This window comes from Mesoplodon bidens (genome assembly GCF_964165515.1).
Source record: "Mesoplodon bidens genome assembly, chromosome: 3".
NCBI classification, from domain to species: domain Eukaryota; kingdom Metazoa; phylum Chordata; class Mammalia; order Artiodactyla; family Ziphiidae; genus Mesoplodon; species Mesoplodon bidens.
Genome location: NC_138178.1, coordinates 140,770,593 through 140,789,315, shown reverse-complemented (window position 1 = coordinate 140,789,315; position 18,723 = coordinate 140,770,593). Strand labels below are relative to the sequence as shown.

Below are 18,723 nucleotides of genomic sequence, written 5' to 3'. Positions count from 1 at the left end.
GTCTTACCTCACCTTGAAATCTTAGCATTCTGACTGGTTAGTGGGAAAGTAGATGAGAAAAAAAACAGCTGAAAAATTAACTGTTGTGTGGTTTGGAAGCTGTTTTTTCTAGGGTGCCAGCCACTCTTCAACAGGTATTCATTTGTTTTAAAGATGTTGAATCAAGCAACTATGGAAATACAGGGTGTCTGAAAAAGGGATTTGAGCTCTGAAGTAGTAGAACCTCAAACTGTGAAATCATCCCTTCTCCCAGGCTTCCCTTGTGACTTGCTACAGTTTGCAAGCTAGTTTCCATTTCATTTCTAAACATGGCAGAAGTTTCTCACCTGAAGAGAAACAACCAGAATTATTTGTTTCTTAGTTTATCCTAAAGATACAGTTCCCAGTTCTGTGGGCACAATTTACGATCTGATAAGAGGTCACATCATCTCAGGGAAAGAACAGAATGTACTTCTGTGTATACAAAATTATCTTTGTTGTTACTTGTAACATGCACAGCAACTCCATTAGAAACTTGTCTGGCCTTAAAAAAAAAATCCTATATCTGCCCAGTTCTAAGGTTACTTTTTCTTCAGTATCTTCTAGGTCATTAAAATATTTAGAAGTTATATACCTCCCTGTGAAGAAAAACTTCCTAAAACATAAATAATCCTTCTGACCCCTTAACTCCAGTAACTCAGATTACAAAACTCTTAAATTTTCTTTCCACGGAATTTCAGATTACAGTTTTGAGATTTCTAAGAAATATTTTTTCCTTCTCTCAAAGCCTTCCCCATGGAAAGATCTCTGACCCATCCCCAGCCCCCAAAACTCATATAATATAAAACATCCTCAAAAAGGAATACACCTAAGTAGTTTTCTCCCCATTGGTGAACAATTTGAACACTCTCAAGAAAATGTCTTATGCATTTTACAATATTTTCCTGAGTAGAACCAAGACTGGAACCCATGAAGAATCTTGAGAAGTAGGACCACAAAGACAAAAGAAAATCTCTGTGTGGTCCTCTGGTTGAAGCTCCTCCAACTTATTTAGTTAAGAAGCTGACTAAGAGGGGTACTGAGATCTCTATCTGCTTAAAAAGCATACCTCAATATTTGCACATTCCTTCTGACATCTACAGTGCAATAAAAGTGAAATATAGTGATGTCTCCTTTGTTATAGCTTGAGAGTAAGAAGCAGGTAAATTCTGCTTACATGGATGAACAAAATTATAGGTCCTCTATTTGATAATAATGATAAAACAGTAATAAGTATAGTTAATATTTATTTAGTTTGTCATTTGTGCCGAATATTTTACATGCACCATCCCTTTAATCCTCACAAGACAGACACTATCTACCCCATTTAGGGAAACAGGGAAGTTGAGTAACTTCCCTGAGACCACACAGCAAGTTACTGGCAACTCCTGCTTGAACACAGTGTGCAGGCTCTGAACTCCATGTCCTTAAAGTTCCTAACAGGCAAGATATATTGAACTAATTTATTCCACGATTCTATAGAGAAATTTACCAGAACACATATTGTCTGAACATGTCAACATATGAAGTAATTAACAGATTAATATAGTTACTAAAATGGGCCTATGTTAGTTTAAATTCACATTCTGTCCTTTCTTCTCTTTAAAATAAATAAATAATAAGATGAAACCTGTTTTTTGTCCACTGTTGCAGTTAACTGGCAAGCTTGTGTAATAAATTAACTAACAGAACTGGTTTAGCAACAAATGAGAAGCTCAAGGTCTCTAAATTCTAATCCTAGGTATGTCACTGATTTGAAAGGTGATCCAACAGCATTTAACATAAGTTACATTTGATGTTTATAGGGCTCTCAGAACACAGTCTAAAAGAAGAACCTGTATTTATGAAACTTCAATAATAAACCCTAAAACCAAATATCTGGGTGAAAAGGAAAAAGCTTAAAATCTAGCTGTTTTGCCCAATTACTGCCAAGGTTCCAAATGTTCGTAAACATTCAAATGGGATAAACATAGAATTGTCCACAGTGATTACCTCTAGGGACAGAGACAACAGAAATGGAAAGTGGAAATAATATGAGGACAGGCTTTTGCTTTTTAATATCTGTGTGTTGTATGTGTGTAGTTGGATTTTTGTAATTAAAAAAAAAGATTTTAAGACATGCTCAAAGTCTTCCCAGACTTAATTTTCATTTGCATTCATGAGCTTGACCTCAGGATTACACATTTCGAAGGGGGAACATTAAGGAAAAGAGCACCATTCTCTCTTCCCTGCTCGTCCTCTCCAATCCAACTATAACAAGGCTCATTTTATAAAGTTAAAACCCACTCGTAGCCAAACTTTTCTATTTCATCAGAAGCAAGAGAAAAAATCTTGGAGTACTTCAACCTTCAAGTAGTTCTAAGAAGAAAGGAATATCAGAACTTGAGAAATAAGGTTCATTATGAAACTCCCTCAACATTCTTCAGGTAACAAATACTAACCACCCAATTAGAAGGCGATTCTCTCCTTGTTGTAAAGAAGATGTAATGAAAGCCTGAATGAAGAAATGATGAAAAGTGCCACAGAGCGCAGCCCACTGCCTTCAGTACCCACTCACTCATTCTTCCTAGCCCCAGCTCTCCACTTGCTCCCAAGAGCTTGAAGAGAACAATAAAAGTGAGAAATGCTTTGAAATTAGGGTAGATATTTAAATAATATCAGGCCTCTTCTCAGCTTCTATTTCTTCATCAATAAAAATACTATTTGTTTCCAATAATGATTTGTGAAGATGCTTAGCATAAAACCTGAGACATAGCAGGTGCATAATAAATGTTAGCTTCCTTCTTTTAGAACTAAATTTCCAACTGCCAGCTAGATGTCCACTAACCTTTGAGCTCAAAAGACCCATTCGCAGACTTTAAAATAAAGACTGTTAACAAGAGACAAAGGACAGAATGGATAAAGAAGATGTGGTGTATATACATATAATATATAATATATATATTATATATAATGGAACATTACTCATAAAAAGAATGAAATAATGTCATTTGCAGCAACATGGATGGACCTAGAGATTATCATAATAAGTGAAGTAAGCCAGACAGAGAAAGACAAATATCATATGATATCACTTATATGTGGAATCTAAAAATAAATAAATAAATACAAATGAACTTATTTACAAAACAGAAAGAGACTCACAGACATAGAAAACAAACTTATGGTTACCAAAGGGGAAGGGGGGGGACGGATATATACTAGGATGTTGGGATTAACATATACACACTACTGTATATAAAATAGATAACCAACAAGGACCTCCTGTATAGCACAGGAAACTATACTCAATATTTTGTAATAACCTATAAGGGAAAAGAATCTGGAAAGGAATATATACATGTATGTGTGTATATGTATGTTGTGTGTGTGTGTGTGTGTGTATTTAAAAAACTGAATCACTGTGCTGTACCCCTGAAACTAACATGACACTGTAAATCAACTATAGTTCGATTAAAAAAAAAAGACCCATTAGCCCACCCCATCACCAGACCATCGGTTTTCTCTCACACTTTCTCCCTGTGGTATCTCTCTCGCAAATAATGGCAAGTAATGGCACCAATATTCTTTTCAGCACCTAATTTAGAATTGTCTCTCTTCCATCTCATTTTAATCCCCTCTGACTCTGTTCTCTGAATTTCTTCATCACTCACCTGGATTTCTGAAAACATCCTTGTAATTGGACTCCCTGCCTCTCCACTACATCTTTCAGAATGTTATTATGAAATAGAGCTCACACCAAGCACACGCTGCGTGTTCCCACTGACAAGAAGAATATGGTCCAAACACTTCCATGAAAAAAAATCCCAAGATCTAACCACAAAGCATCTATCCAGACCTCTCCCACTACAACCTGCCATGAGCCCTGTGCTTCTGTGTCATTCTTCAGCCCTCAATCTACTCTCCTCCATTCTCCACCCATGAAAGCCCTATTCTACACTCTAGACCCAGCTATACGCCCAGCTAAAACGTCAAATGTTCTCTACAAAACTAGCCCTAACTTCCCCAAAGGTGGCATTAATTACCACAGCACTTTGCTAGCACCTCAGGTGGCACTTCTTTCATTCTGGATCATATTAGAGTGATTTGTTTACAAGGTTATCTTCCCCCAGTTCCTGCAGAAGGGGAGCCATGTCTGATTCATTGCTGATTGCCCTCTAACACCTGTCACTTAGCCCCTTGTTCACTGCACCCTTGAATTGAATGTAATAACTAGCACTCATTACTATGTGTTCTACAATGTTCAATTACAGGTACTGTACTACCCGTTACATGTATTGTCTCAGTAATAGTCATAACACTCCTATAAGTCATATTTTGGCTTTTGTTTTACAGTTAAAGAAGCTCTACCCAGAGAGGTTTGTAATTTGCCCAAAGTGACACAGCTAGTATATAGCAAAGCCAGGATTTGAATCAGGGTCCATCTGACTTCAGAAGTTACAATCCTAACCATTACACTATACCACAGACATTTCTAAAATACACTTGTCCTTTAGTACTTATGCACCTGAGAGTATAACTCAAGATCAAGACCCCAGTAAATTATATTTTATCCTATTAGCACATGGAGGCCATTTTTGGTTCTGCTCTAGTCCAGAGTCATAAATGAGCATGTCCACAGTCTTCCAGGTTTCTTTATTTTTCTCTTTCCTTACACCCACCCTCAACCCCCTTAAAAAGAAAAAAAAACAAGAAAAATGATTTGGAAGGCAGGGACAGGAAGAGAATGAAATCATTCCTTCATGGTGGAACATACAACATTAACAGTAAGCTTGTAAGGTTTAACAGGCATATATAACCTAAAAGAATATGTTGGATCATTTCAAAACATACTTTCCTAGCTCAAACCTAAAATCAGCAGCTGTTGCTAAGAAAACACATAGCCAACTGCCAGACAACATGATGATTCATGAAAGAAGCAAGCTTACCTTCCGAGTCTCAGAAACCATCACCAACAGAGTCTTGGAACCAATTCATCAACCTGTGATTATAAACATTTGGGAGTTTCTCTTCATCTGGCTCAGAAGGAAATACAATCAGTTCTGGACTAAACACTGTTTATAAAATTAATTATTACACAACTGAGTTGGAGCTTCCTAAAATGAAAAAAGTGCCGAGACTACAAAGGTAACATACTTTCTTTTAAACAAAGTCCCATTAACAGAGGAAAACTTTTTACTCAGTGTCATCAAATGAGTAACTACAAAAGATAGTCAAACAAGAGACTGCTAGTCACCTATTTTCTTTGTAAACATACTAGCACAAATAATAAGACACACCTTTAACTGCTTTATAAACAGAATTTATAGGTAATTCTTTATTTTTTTCTTTCTGAATCACTAGCTCAAAATTTTGAACTAAGAGCTCTAGCATGCATTATTCTATCAAACAATCCCATCAAACATTGACTGTAACCTACCTTAGTACTAATAGCTCAGGTGCATTTCAGTTGTAGAGTTTTTTTTAATTTATTTGGGAGGCATGGGGAGCAATCTTGAACAGCTTTACTTATTTTGTTGCAACTTACACTTCAGATAAAAATTACTTCTGAGTAATTAGCATTTTTTAAATGAAAATTAGCTAACTCCTATGGTACGACCCATTAATTAATGTATCATTCAAAAGCAGCCAAACATGAAGAGCTCAGTCGTATTACTATCAGCTTTTCCTCAGGATATCACAACTTGTACTCCAAAGCCACAGTGGGAAAAAACAGGTAGTTTTCTATCTGTTTGTGAAAAGTCTGTGAAAGTTAATTCTGTCCCCTTTCTCCAAACATGAACTGTCTTATAGCCTGAGCTCTAACCTTGATAAGATTGTGTGTAGCATATAGATTAAGATAAGTGGATTTATTTTTTAAGATGTATTGTTCACCCCTAAATGTTGACTACCTTTATCTTTCCAAATGAGGCAACATAACTGCCGAAATGAGTAATGAGAAATTTTAATTTAAATATATTAAAAATTTGCCTAGAAATCTGCAAAACCTTTTTATAATACCATCCTTCCTAAAAATTTGCCTTTCAAATTAAAGTTTCCCCTTCAAGCACAGTATTTCAATTTTGGCAGCACATGGATATATTTTTCTTACTATTCTGGAATACTATTTATAAATATAATGTATATATTGCTATAATGATGATGAGGGTACATAAAATATTTTCACTGTTGTAACCAGTATATTTATTTTTAATGGATTTTATACTAATAGGAATATATATACACCTGCCCACACTACTGTTTTGTTTTACTCATCTTTTGTGTAAATGAACCCCAGACAAACTTTATCTATAATTTAACATGGAAACATGAAATGGCTATATGTGATTCGGTTTCAAATTCATCTCTAGCAACTTAATAGCTCAAATAATTTAAAATCCAATTATTTATGGATGAAATGATATGATGTGTGGAATTTACTTCAAAATAACCCAGCACAGGGGGGGATAGGTGAGGGTATAGGTAAAACCAAATTGGCAGGACTTGATAGCTTTGATACTGGGTAATGTTTACATAGGAGTTCATTTCACGATGATCTCTGCTTTTGAATATGTACTTAAAATTTTTCATAATAACGTTTTTTTAAATCTAATTTACTTTTGTCCCAGTGTCAGGCATATCTTTACCATTTTGAATTACTGTTTTACCCGCATAGCATTAACGTTTTACATACCAACTCATTCGTGCTAAAACAGTTCTTTTTTTTTTTTTTTTTTTTTTTTTTTTTTTTTCTCTTTTTTTTTTTTTTAATTAGTTTCTGCTTTATAACAAAGTGAATCAGTCATACATATACATCTGTTCCCACATCCCTTCCCTCATGCATCTCCCTCCCTCCCACCCTTCCCATCCCACCCCTCCAGGCGGTCACAAAGCACCGAGCTGATCTCCCTGTGCTCTGCGGCTGCTTCCCACTATCTATCTACCTTACGTTTGGTAGTGTATATATGTCCATGCCTCTCTTTCGCTTTGTCACAGCTTACCCTTCCCCCTCCCCATATCCTCAAGTCCATTCTCAAGTAGGTCTGTGTCTTTATTCTCGTTTTGCCCCTAGGTTCTTCATGACATTTTTTTAAAACAGTTCTTAAAGTACAATACAATGGGGTAAATATCACATTTCTAAACCATATTTGTAGAAATTAGGACCTGAGGAAAAAATCTCAGCGATCATCTAATCCTCTATGCCACTGGTTCACAATCTTGAGCGTGCATCAGAATCACTTGGAAGACTTGTTAAACACAGATTGCTGGGCCCCACCCTCTAGGTTTCTGAACCAGTAGGTTTGATGCTACTGGTTCCTGGACCACACTTTGAGAACCGCTGCTCGAGGCTTACTCCCATTGCCCAGTTCATATATCCATTCCACCAATTACCACATTGGAACGCATGCTTCTCTACTTGTGGGCCTTTCTCTTATGAGACAGTTAGCTTTCTAAGGGCAAGGGACATAAATTTTCATCAATGTGCCAGAGCCCAGATTGAATAAATATTTACAAAGTAAATTAATTTGTTGGATGAGTTAAGTTTTCTCACTCATTTATAGCTGAGTGTTTGTCAATGTATTGACATTCAGAATAGGAGCACATTTACATACCCAGATGGAAAGGAGCTACTCATTGATAAAGGAAAACTAAGTCAGTTGGAACCAAAGCAACAAGTAGATAGCAAATTTTGACGAGTTCTAGAACTGCATGTCAGATTGGAGTTTGCAGTCAAATACGGACACTGACAAGCAGAAGCTTGAGGCTCACTTTGTCAAATGTGTTACTCTGACCTGAGGAGCTATAACCAAGTGCTCTTCATCTCATACACCACTGAAAGAAAGAAGTGCTTTCAAACTCATCTATCAAAGTTTCTCAGGGTCTGGAAAATGTCAGCATGGGAGGACAGCCTCTTTCTGCCTATCCATATCCCTTTTCCTAATGCTGCCCAGAGGAAAGAAAAGAAGTACAGCACACTCATCAGTGCCTGTCTGGAGAGTTCTCCAAGTCCAGGTGTTCTGAATCTTGTAATACACCACAGTATCCTGAAGTATCCTTCTATTACAGCAATGATCAGCTCAATGACAATTCAGTGGATTTAGTTTAAAAAAATGAACTATGCTCTGATTTCCAAATTTCACTACCTCTTTCATGTGTATTCTAAAATTACAAGTTAGGGCTTCCCTGGTGGCGCAGTGGTTTAGAATCCGACTGCCAATGCAGAGGACATGGGCTCGAGCCCTGGTCCAGGAAGATCCCACATGCCGCGGAGCAACTAAGCCCATGTGTCACAACTACTGACCCCGCGAGCCTCAACTACTGAAGCCCGCGCGCCTAGAGCCCGTGCTTCACAACAAGAGAAGCCACCACAATGAGAAGCCTGTGCACCACAACGAAGAGTAGCCCCCGCTCGCCACAACTAGACAAAGCCCGCGTGCAGCAACGAAGACCCAATGCAGTCAAAAATAAAATAAATAAAATAAATAAATTTAAAAAATAAATAAAATTACAAGTTAGAATATATTCATAAATATGAATCCAATAACCTCAATATGTATGATTTCTTTATTTTCATTTAATAATAGTAAAACAAAGAATATAACCTGTGTTACCATGGGTCAATATATGATTTTTTTCTTGTTATTTAGATCCCTTAAAAAATAATTGACTGCTCAAACAAAAAATAATAATGTAGTGTAGGGTCTATAACAGACAAAAAGTAAAATGTATGACAATAGCACAAAGCAGAGAGACATGGGAAATATATTATTACAAGGCTTTCATTGAAGTGGTATAATATAACACTTGAAGTTAAACTGTGATAAGTTAAAGATATATACTATAAACCCTAAAGCAAACACTAAAATAACAAAATAAAGAATGACAGGTAGGGAATTCCCTGGCAGTCCAGTGGTTTCACTGCCGAGGGCATGGATTCAAACCCTGGTCAAGGAACTAAGATCCCAGAAGCCATGGGGTGCAGCCAAATTAAAAAAAAAAAGAGAGAGTGGCATGGACTTATATATACTACCAAATGTAAAATAGATAGCTAGTGGGAAGCAGCTGCATAGCACAGGGAGATCAGCTCGGTGCTTTGTGACTACCTAGAGGGGTGGGATAGGGAAGGTGGGAGGGAGACGCAAGAGGGAGGAGATATGGGGATATATGTATATGTATAGCTGATTCACTTTGTTATACAGCAGAAACTAACACACCATTGTTAAGCAATTATACTCCAATAAAGATGTTAAAAAAATAAAAATTAAAAAAAGAATGAGTGCTAATAAGCAAAAAAAGGATATAAACTATAATGAGCAAAATTCAATTAATCCAATCAAAGAGAGAAAGAGAAAAAAGGAAACAAAGAACATATGATAAAAACAAATAGCAAGATTATACATTTAAAGTGAACCATAATCAATAATCATTTTAAATATAAATGGCCTCAGTACCAGAATTAAAACTCAGAGATTGTCAGGTGGGGTAAAAAAAGCAATACCCTTCAAGGAGAAGAAGGATAACTCTCCACTCCTTAAATATGGGCTACACATAGTGACTTCCATCTCAAAAAGCAAAGGACAGAACAGGGAGAAAAGAGTAACTTTATAGGAGGGAAACCTGACAAACACTACCTCAGCCAGGTAATTAAGGTTAACATGAACAGTGATGTCATGTTGATGGTATGTTCCCTCGACATTGTATAATTAGAATACACAGACTTTTCAAGCACACACAAAACATTTACCAAAATTAATGATATTCTGGGCTTTAAAATAACTCTCAGTAAATATAAAAGAATTTGAGTCATATAAGTTATGCTCTTTGACAATAAGAAAACTAATTTAGAAATTAATAACAGGGGCTTCCCTGGTGGCGCGGTGGTTGAGAGTCCCCCTGCCGATGCAGGGGACACGGGTTCATGCCCCGGTCCGGGAAGATCCCATATGCTGCGGAGCGGCTAGGCCCGTGAGCCATGGCCGCTGAGCCTGCGCGTCTGGAGCCTTTGCTCCGCAACGGGAGAGGCCACAACAGTGAGAGGCCCACGTACCGCAAAAGAAAAAAAAGAAATTAATAACAGAAAGATGCCTGGAAAATCCACAAATGTCTGGAAACTAAGTAATAAACTCCTAAGTAACTCAAGGTCAAACAATAAATCCAAAGAAAAATTTTTAAGCATTTTGAACTGAATAAAAATGAAATCACACCCTATTTAAATTTGTGAGAATTCCCTAAAGCAGTACTGTACTTAGGAAACTTAGAGAACTAAACACCTATGTCAGAAAAGAAAAAAGGTCGCAGTGACTTGAATAAGAGTAAAATTAAACTCAAAGTAAGTAGAAGAAAGGAAATAATAATAAGGATCAGAGTAAAAATCAATTAAAAAGAAGACAGAAAATATGAATGAAACCAAGAGCTGATTCATCGAGGTCAATAAAATTGATAAACCTCTAGCCTAGGGTTTCTCAGCCTTGACACTACTGACATTTCGGCTGAATGATTCTTTGTTGAGAGGATCTCTCCTGTTCATTGTAGGATCTTTAGCAGCATCACTGGCCTTGACCCACTAGATGCCAATAGCAAATGCCCACCCACCCCACCTCACCACATTGTCTCCAGACATTATCTCATCTCCAAAACATGTTAATTGTTCCTAGTGGCAGTAGGGTAAACTTCAACCCATACCCTGGCTCCATAAACAAAAATTAACTCATAGTAGATGAACCTAAATGTAAAACGAAAGAATTCATGGTTTTACATTCTTTTATAGAGTTTTCCTATGAGTTTTATAACTCTAAGGAAAAAAAATCTTTGTGACCTTGAGTTAGGCAAAGATTTATTAGGTATAACACCAAAAGTATAACCCATAAAAGAATAAATTGATATATTGGACTTTAGTAAAATTTAAAACTTCTTCAAAGATCTGTTAAGAGAATGTAAGAGGAGCAATAGACTGAAAGTAAATATTTGCAAATCATGTATCTGATAAAGGACTTGTATCCAGAATATATAAAAAACTCTCAAAACACTTACTGAATAAGGCAGTAACTAACCCAATTAAAAATGAGCAAAAAATGCAAAGAGAAACTTCAACAACAAAAAAAGATATTATATGGATGGTAAATAAGCACATCATTGGTCATCAGGGAAATGCAAACTAAAACCACAATGAGATACCACTACACATCTAACAGAATGGCTATGAAAGCTTAACCATACCAAGTGTTGACAAGGATGCAGAGCAACTGGAACCCTCACGCACTAATTTGGGAGTGTAAAATGGTATAACCACTTGGGAAAAGTATGGGAGTTTCTTTAAAAGTTAAACATACACATACCATATGATCTAGCCATTCCACTCCTAGAAAGTAGGTGTCCATACAAAGACTGAACATAATGTTCACAGCAGCTCTATTTTTAATAGCCAAAAACTGGAAAAAACCAAACGTCTATCAGTGGGTGAATGGATAAATGAACTTGGGTATACCCATACAATAGAACACCACTCAGCAATAAAAAGGAATCAACTACTGATACACACAACATAGATGAATCTCAAAATAATTATATTGAGTGAAAGAAGCCAGACAAAAAAAGAGAACATACTATGTGATACCAGTCATATAAAATTCTGAAAATACGAAATAATCCATAGGGTCAGAGCTACCACTGGTTGCTTGGGAAAGAAGGATGCAGGGTGTAGGGAGGGACCAGAGGGAAAGATGGATTCACAGATCTATACATAAGTCAAAAACTCATCAAATTTAACACTCTAAAATATGCGGCTTACTGTATGTCAATTACATTCAATGAAGCTGTTTATAAAATTATCAAACAAAATGAGAAAGGCTAGACAGTTTAAGATAAAAACAATCAAAAAAGAACTTAATCTGCAATTTCACAAAGAATTACAGGCTTTAAATATAAGTGATTTTACAGTATTCCAGACACAATCCTTTATTTTGTAAAAGTAGGAAAGGGGACACATGACTCAGGTAATTGGTAAATATGAAAGCAAGGAAAAAAAAAAAGAGAGAAAGAACACACAGTGAAGCCCTGAAGAATGGGCTATTGCATTTAACATTAAGATTACTTCTGAATTATAGCTAATCTGAAACATGTCATAATTCTGAAAAAAAGGAAAAATGTTTTCATTTTTCCCAATTTGGCCTGCCCCATTCCTAGGCAGAATTAGGTGCTTTCCTCCTCCCACAGCCCCTAGAACACATCTTTTCTAGCACCACCATGTGTGTATTGCAATGGCTTGTCTTCACTAGACAAACAGGTTCATCAGGATACGGACTATGTCTTTTGATGCTGACATGGTGGTTAAATGTAAGTGGAGACTGAGAGCCTGGCTTCCTATCCTAGGCCGTGCCATTCACCTACTGTGCAGACTCAGAAAGTTACTTCAGTTTTATAAACTATAAAATAGGGCCAATAGGGTATATATGAGGATTCAATGTGAATATATCCAAACTTTGGCCTACGAGGCCCTGCATGAGCTGTCACCTGATTACCACTCTCTCATCATTTAGTTCTCTCCCTGCAGCTGACAGTGCTCAGCCACAAGACCTACTCTCAGATCCAATCAATCCACACACTATCAAGCTCTTTTCTGACTCAATGCTATCTCCCCTGTTGATCTTCCACGCCTCTCTCCTCTCCTCACCTCCTACCCTACAACACACTGCACTGCAGGACGAGTGATGTGATCTGATTTACATTTTAAAAACCATGATTAGTTTAGTAATGTCTTTTATGTTCTGCTTATCTTCCCTACTTGCTAAGATAAAGGTGGGAACCACAGCTGTCCTGTGCATTATTATAACTCCAGCACCTAGCACAATACATAGTAAGCATTCAACAAATTTTTATTAGATGAATGAGGTAACCTATGTGAAGCATTTACTGGTACAAAATAAGTATTCCATAAATAGTTATTATTATTATTTGTAACTCCAGAGTCCAGCACAGTGGCTGGCATATGGTAAGAGCTCATCTGAGTAAATGAAAAAATAATTTTGTGAAATTATTGAAAATCTATATTTAAAATATATGAGTAATGACAAATGAATCAACTGCCTTTCACACTTTCCCTTACTTATCAGGACGTGACTGATTCCAGTTTGAGCTTTACATTAAACTCTCAGTTATGCTACTGAGGGCACAACCTAGAAAAATCCCATTGTGACTCAGTTCTCTAAACATACTGCAATATCCTGCAAACACAATTAGCACTAATGCACTGAAATGCTTGCAAATTTCTAACTGGGTAAATTTATAAGAATTTTTAAAAAACAATCTTAATGTACAAGGTTGAGCTGACCCAAGTGATTTTTTTTGTTGTTGTTGGCTTCAAATAAAGCTCATTAACTCAAACATATGGACAAAGAACTAAGAATTTTCACTTTTTACCTACTTTGACATCTCCAGAGTTTTCACCACGAAAAAACCTAATGAGGATTGCACCTGTTCTCTTCCCCCTCGGGTGCTTGCGGGGGTGGGGGGCGTGATGGCGCAGCTAAGGCCACTCAGTAATTACCTCAGGAAGAGCCCGAGAGAGTCTCAAGAGTTTTCCAGAAAGGGAGGGTAACTAAAGAAGGAGTGGTGCATTAAAGTATAAAAACACACCAAATGTTCCATCTCGTAAAAGGTGAACACTCAACCCTATGATGTTTACAATGGCTCAAGGGCGGGCACCCGAGTGGTGAGCGGGCCAGGTATGGTTCGGGGGCTTAACTGTAACCCCAACCCTAAAAATGGTCGGACTTATCCTAGCACAACCACGTAATATCTGCAAGGAGTTCTTCGGAGCTCTGGAAACTTTTAGGAAAGCAGATGAAAGTTGTTTGAAATCAAACAAACTTTAAGAAAAAAAAAAGAGCGATGCAAAAGTGTTGAGCAGCTAGAAAGAACCTCCTGGGTTTGACTCTGATTTGCTGGTGCATGTACACAATCGTGCCTGCTAGCATCTGGCGCAGACGCTCCCTTCCACTAGGGGAGGAGAAAAAAATAACTTTCGGAAATAACAGGCGTCCACAAAGGCAAAGGTTACACAGGACTGCTCAACCTCCATCAAATAAGGTGGCTAATGTTGTTTGGAGCAGCAGATTCCACATAAGTCTCCCCTCGCTCTTTTTTAACAGAAGAAAAACAATCCAAAAAGGAGGTGCGACCGTCAGACCCTCAAGGCAATTTCAGACAACAAAGACCCCAAGCAATCGAAATGGAATTATAATCCTAGCCGTCCAAGCGGCCCCCGCCGAGGAGGCGCTCGGCCGCCGCGGTTCCTACCGTGCCGGGGCCCCCGGGGCCGTCGGGGCCCCTCACGCTCTCCAGCCCGGTGAGCCCCGCCCGCCGGTCCTCTGAGACCCGGGGCTAGCCTCGCGCCGCCCACGATCTGGCAATCTCCGCGCCGCGGCTCTCCGCGTTCTAGCTCACGCGGCGTTCAAAATCTTTCCCGCCCAGGCGTGACGCGAGGAACGAAAACAATCAGCGGACCGCGAGCGCCGGGGCCTGGGCCCGACGCGGGCGACGGGTGGATGGGGGCCGCGCCCCCGGCGCGGCCCCTTTCCCAGGCGGGCGGACCGGCGGGCTAGGGACCGGAGGTGACACAAAGAAACCGGAGAGACAAACGCCACTCGCTGGCGCTCGCTCCAATCTCCGAAGCGACCCGCCCGCTGACAAGTTTGCGGCGCCCTCCACGCACCCCGCTCTTCCCACACGGGCAAAGTTTCCCGTGGCCGGGCTCGGACCCCCGCAGTGGGCCGGGTCCAGCCTCCCGCCGCCCTCGCCCCCGGCTCGGGGACCTTGCCCTCCTTCGCCCCCGCCCCTTCCCCTCCCTCCCGCTCTCCTTCCCTTGCCACAGACCGCTCTCTCCGGGGCGCACCAGGGTGCAGGGGCCCCGCCGCCGCGCTCCCCTGCTGCCGGCCCGGCGAGGGGCGAGGGCGCGGGCTAGAGCCTGCCCGGGTCGGCGCCCCACTCACCTTGCTCCTTCGAGCGCCTTTTGCTCGGTCTCCCACTCGCCTTTTAGGTCCAGCGGAAGGTTCGGGGCGCAGCAGAGCGCGCTCCGCTCCTTGGCGCTCGGAAAGCTGCAAACCACGCCCCGCGCCTTCCCCGCCCGCTGCCAGCCGCCGAGTCCCGCGCTCGCCGCTCGGCGGCCTGTGTCGAGCCCGCCCGCGAGTGCTGGAGGCGGAGCAGCCGCCTCCCCCCGCAGGCCCTGACGCAGCCCAGGGCTGGCAACTTTCTTTCCTGTTCTGGAACATCAGAGATGGTCTGAGGGAGATGCTAACTCAGAATGCAGGTTAACCACCGGGAGTCGGGGGGCATGTCACAAACTCCCTCAAATAAGCTTTTCGGGTCGATTTCAGCGAGAAATTCCTCTAACATTCTTGGACTCCGGGGTCTTGGAAGTGGGGGTAAGAGAGGAGATCTGCGAATTAGCTACCAGACCTTGATCAAGTCAGTAAACGTTTGTGAACCCTTTGTAAAATGAGAAATTTGAATTAGATGGCCTTTAAGATCTGGATCAGTATTTCCTATAGCATGGTCCAGACCTCAGTGTCACCTGGAGGGAAGGGGAGGCGCTTCTTAATAATGCAGAATGCAGGGTCCCTCCTGCCCCCTGGACTCTGCGGACTGGGGAACAGCCTCAATCTTACAACACGATATACAACTTCCAGGTCTGAAACTCAGTGGAAACTAGATCCTCGGGAATCCAAACTGCAAGTGCCAGTTTGATTTTCCAGCAAATTACTCAGTGCCTTTGGGCTCAGGATGCTGTCAACTGACTCCCGCTTACCTCCTGTGCTGCTATTACAGTATTACGGAGGATCTCGAGGTCCTAAATGAAAGGTATTGTGTCAACTCACTATAATCACATGAAGAAGCAGTAACTTTAAAGTATTTCTCTATTGAGTTTGTATCACAATCAAATTTAACTTTTTATAAGTCCAAGTTCATATGTGTTGTATGGCTCGAGAATCTTGCCTGTATTACTTAAAGTTGGTGCTTATGACCCAAACTAAATGGTAAGGAGCAGAGATTAAGAGGTTTGATAATGCATTCAGTTAACATACATTCATGGAAAAAAACTAGTTGAAAATTGTAGCCACAATTTGAGACAATTATTTCAAAAAGCTGTACCTCCGTAGCAGGATGATTCCAGTAAATTGTTTAAAAAGCACATTAGGGACTTCCCTGGTGGTGCAGTGATTAAGAATCCGCCTGCTAATGCAGGGGACAGGGTTCGATCCCAGGAAGATCCCACATGCTGCGGAGCAGCAACTACTGAGCCTGCGCTCTAGAGCCCGTGAGCCACAACTACTGAGCCCTCATGCCGCAACTACTGAAGCCTGCGTGCCTAGAGCCTGTGCTCTGCAACAAGAGAAGCCATCGCAATGAGAAGCCTGCACACCACAACGAACAGTAGCCCCCGCTCACCACAACTAGAGAAAGCCCACGTGCAGCAATGAAGACCCAACGCAGCCAAAAAAATAAGTAAAATAAATAAACTTTTTTTAAAAAGCACATTATCTTGATGGTCAATAGCTCAACTCTTCACAAAACAGTACACTCCCAATCTACTGTTCTTCCTTGTATTCCAAGATAATCCTTCTGATAGTATCACTTCTCTTCTTGGACTACCTAGGTTTACATTATAATTAATGGCTTGGGTCACAACAATGGTCTATAAAACAAGGAGATCCTTCTGGTCCTGGGATGTGTTTCCATAGCACCATTTTGCCTGATATAATACATGCAAATCAACTTTGGGGAGGAGTTGGTCTCCAGGATTCGTGAAGCTGTCTACAAAGCATTGTGTGCTATTTTCCTTCTCTGTTCTATTCATTCTATTTGTTTCCATTTTATGTGGGTTGCTTCTTTTATAGTAAATGCCAAAGTCATCATGGCAACAGTCTCTAGAGAAGATGTTATGAATAATTTCTTAATTATTGTTCCATTCCAAGTGTCTATGCTACAAGTCCTCAAAGTGAAAGGACTGTTGTTCCATATTGTATCTAGTGCACGTAAGAGTCCAGAATAGTGTCTCAAATGTTTTCAGATGTCCCCAATTAGAGCCTCTTAATTACCTGTGGTGTCTCCTAGCCATGCCAATTTGGATATTAAATTAATACCTACTTTAAAATTCACAAATTAGACTAAAGGCAGGAGCACTGAAACAGATCCTCCACATTTTGAAATGATAATAAAATGTAGTGCTAAGCCAAACAGAGACACACCTGGTTCTTTTGAAATACTACACTAGGCATGTGAAGGGATGGCTCATACACTTACATCTCTGACTGGCAGAGTAAGGGCTGCCATGAACCCAGCTGTGCCCACATTCTCCCATGCACCAAAACACAGACATGGTACAGTAACATAGTATGATGTCATGTTATGTCTCTTAGTTATTATTTACATCAGGCCTCTGTATTTATAGCAGAAGATCCATCCAGCTCAACAGCCCACCTGAGAGACTTTGCCAGCTCCAATTGTGTAAAGCATACGTTTTGCAAATTCATCAAACTGAAAGCACATCTGTGACTGGGTACACAAGCATGCTGTGGCACATGGTGAGAACTACTGAAGCAGACATTCAATATATGCTGGCACATTGTACCAAGCAAGGAAGAAAACATGGCCTGAGGCATTCAAGTGAGTTGGACATCCTCATGCCACTAAAGGAATTAGAGTCAACACTCTTTAAGTTAGGCAGCAACTCCACTCTGAACTACAGTTGCTGTTTACATTCCTCCATCCCACACTAGACTGTGAGTTCCTTGTCTTTTGCATCCAGAGTGCCTGAATAAGAAAGGCAATGGATTTTATACTGGGAGCAAATTCTAGTCTGGTACTTGGGTGCCATGTTGAGAAGGATTATGGGGCTGCATCTAGGTTTTGCAAGAAAGAATACAAGTTGATTAGAAACTGAGTCTCTGCCATGCACACAGAAGGGGAGAGTATTGACAATAGTATCATGTATTTATCAACATGATGGTAATAGAAGAAAATGTTAAATGATTGGGTAAGTGAATTTAAGAACAACACGGAGTATCTTTAGCTGAAGAGGCAGGTATAATATTAATTAATCCGAGGCAGTGTAAGACCGTGTTACTACTTGCTTCTGTTTTATTAACAATGTTACCACTAAAGATATAAGGAGATTGGTTTACAACTAAACACTCCTTGTTAGGCTGTTAACAATATTTTGCTACAATATTTTTTACCACACTGGGAGCACATGTGTAAGCCTGGGATGAAAATAGCTGGCCAGGAAAACAGCTCTGTTCCTCTTTGTCCAAGAGTCCAATCACACCCTGTAAAGACCTGAGCTCCTTATCTCATTCTGGTCTTGTTTCCTGCCAAACCAAGAAACTAACAAATACATGTTGGCTAATTGCTCCCTGGACCAATGTGATCTTTCTGACCATTGTCCTGATTCAAGTAGAAAGGTGTGCCCAACAACATGCAAGTGTGCCTTGTCAATTTATGCAGTAGACGGTCTCCTAAAATACTGAGCCAATCAACTGAGCTTCTGCCTATTGAATCAGAGTCCAACATTACAGAGTTTGAAGAAAAATTAAAACAAATATGCTATGATTCAGTGAAATCGTATATGTAAAATGCTAAGCACGGAGCCTGGCATGCAGTAGGCACTCAACAAATGATAGCTATTATTACAATAATTTTAGTTAGTAACAGTGGGGCTTAGAAAGGTAT

At 39.9% G+C, this 18,723-nt stretch overlaps 1 protein-coding gene across 10 annotated transcripts in view; it reads right to left on the bottom strand.

The window, feature by feature from the left end:
• Nucleotides 1–15,098, bottom strand: part of SYNE2 (spectrin repeat containing nuclear envelope protein 2) — a 351,205-nt gene extending 336,107 nt beyond the window's left edge. For 7 of the 10 annotated variants that reach the window (XM_081228103.1, XM_081228110.1, XM_081228112.1 and 4 more), the window contains exon 1: nucleotides 14,985–15,098. The gene's annotated coding sequence lies outside the window, so the exon portion shown is untranslated. Of the gene's footprint in view, nucleotides 1–4,946; nucleotides 5,029–14,292; nucleotides 14,558–14,707; nucleotides 14,792–14,984 lie in introns of those variants that run through there. The other 3 variants (XM_081228108.1, XM_081228107.1, XM_081228106.1) reach the window with 3 other exon arrangements.
• Nucleotides 15,099–18,723: the final 3,625 nt, after the last annotated feature.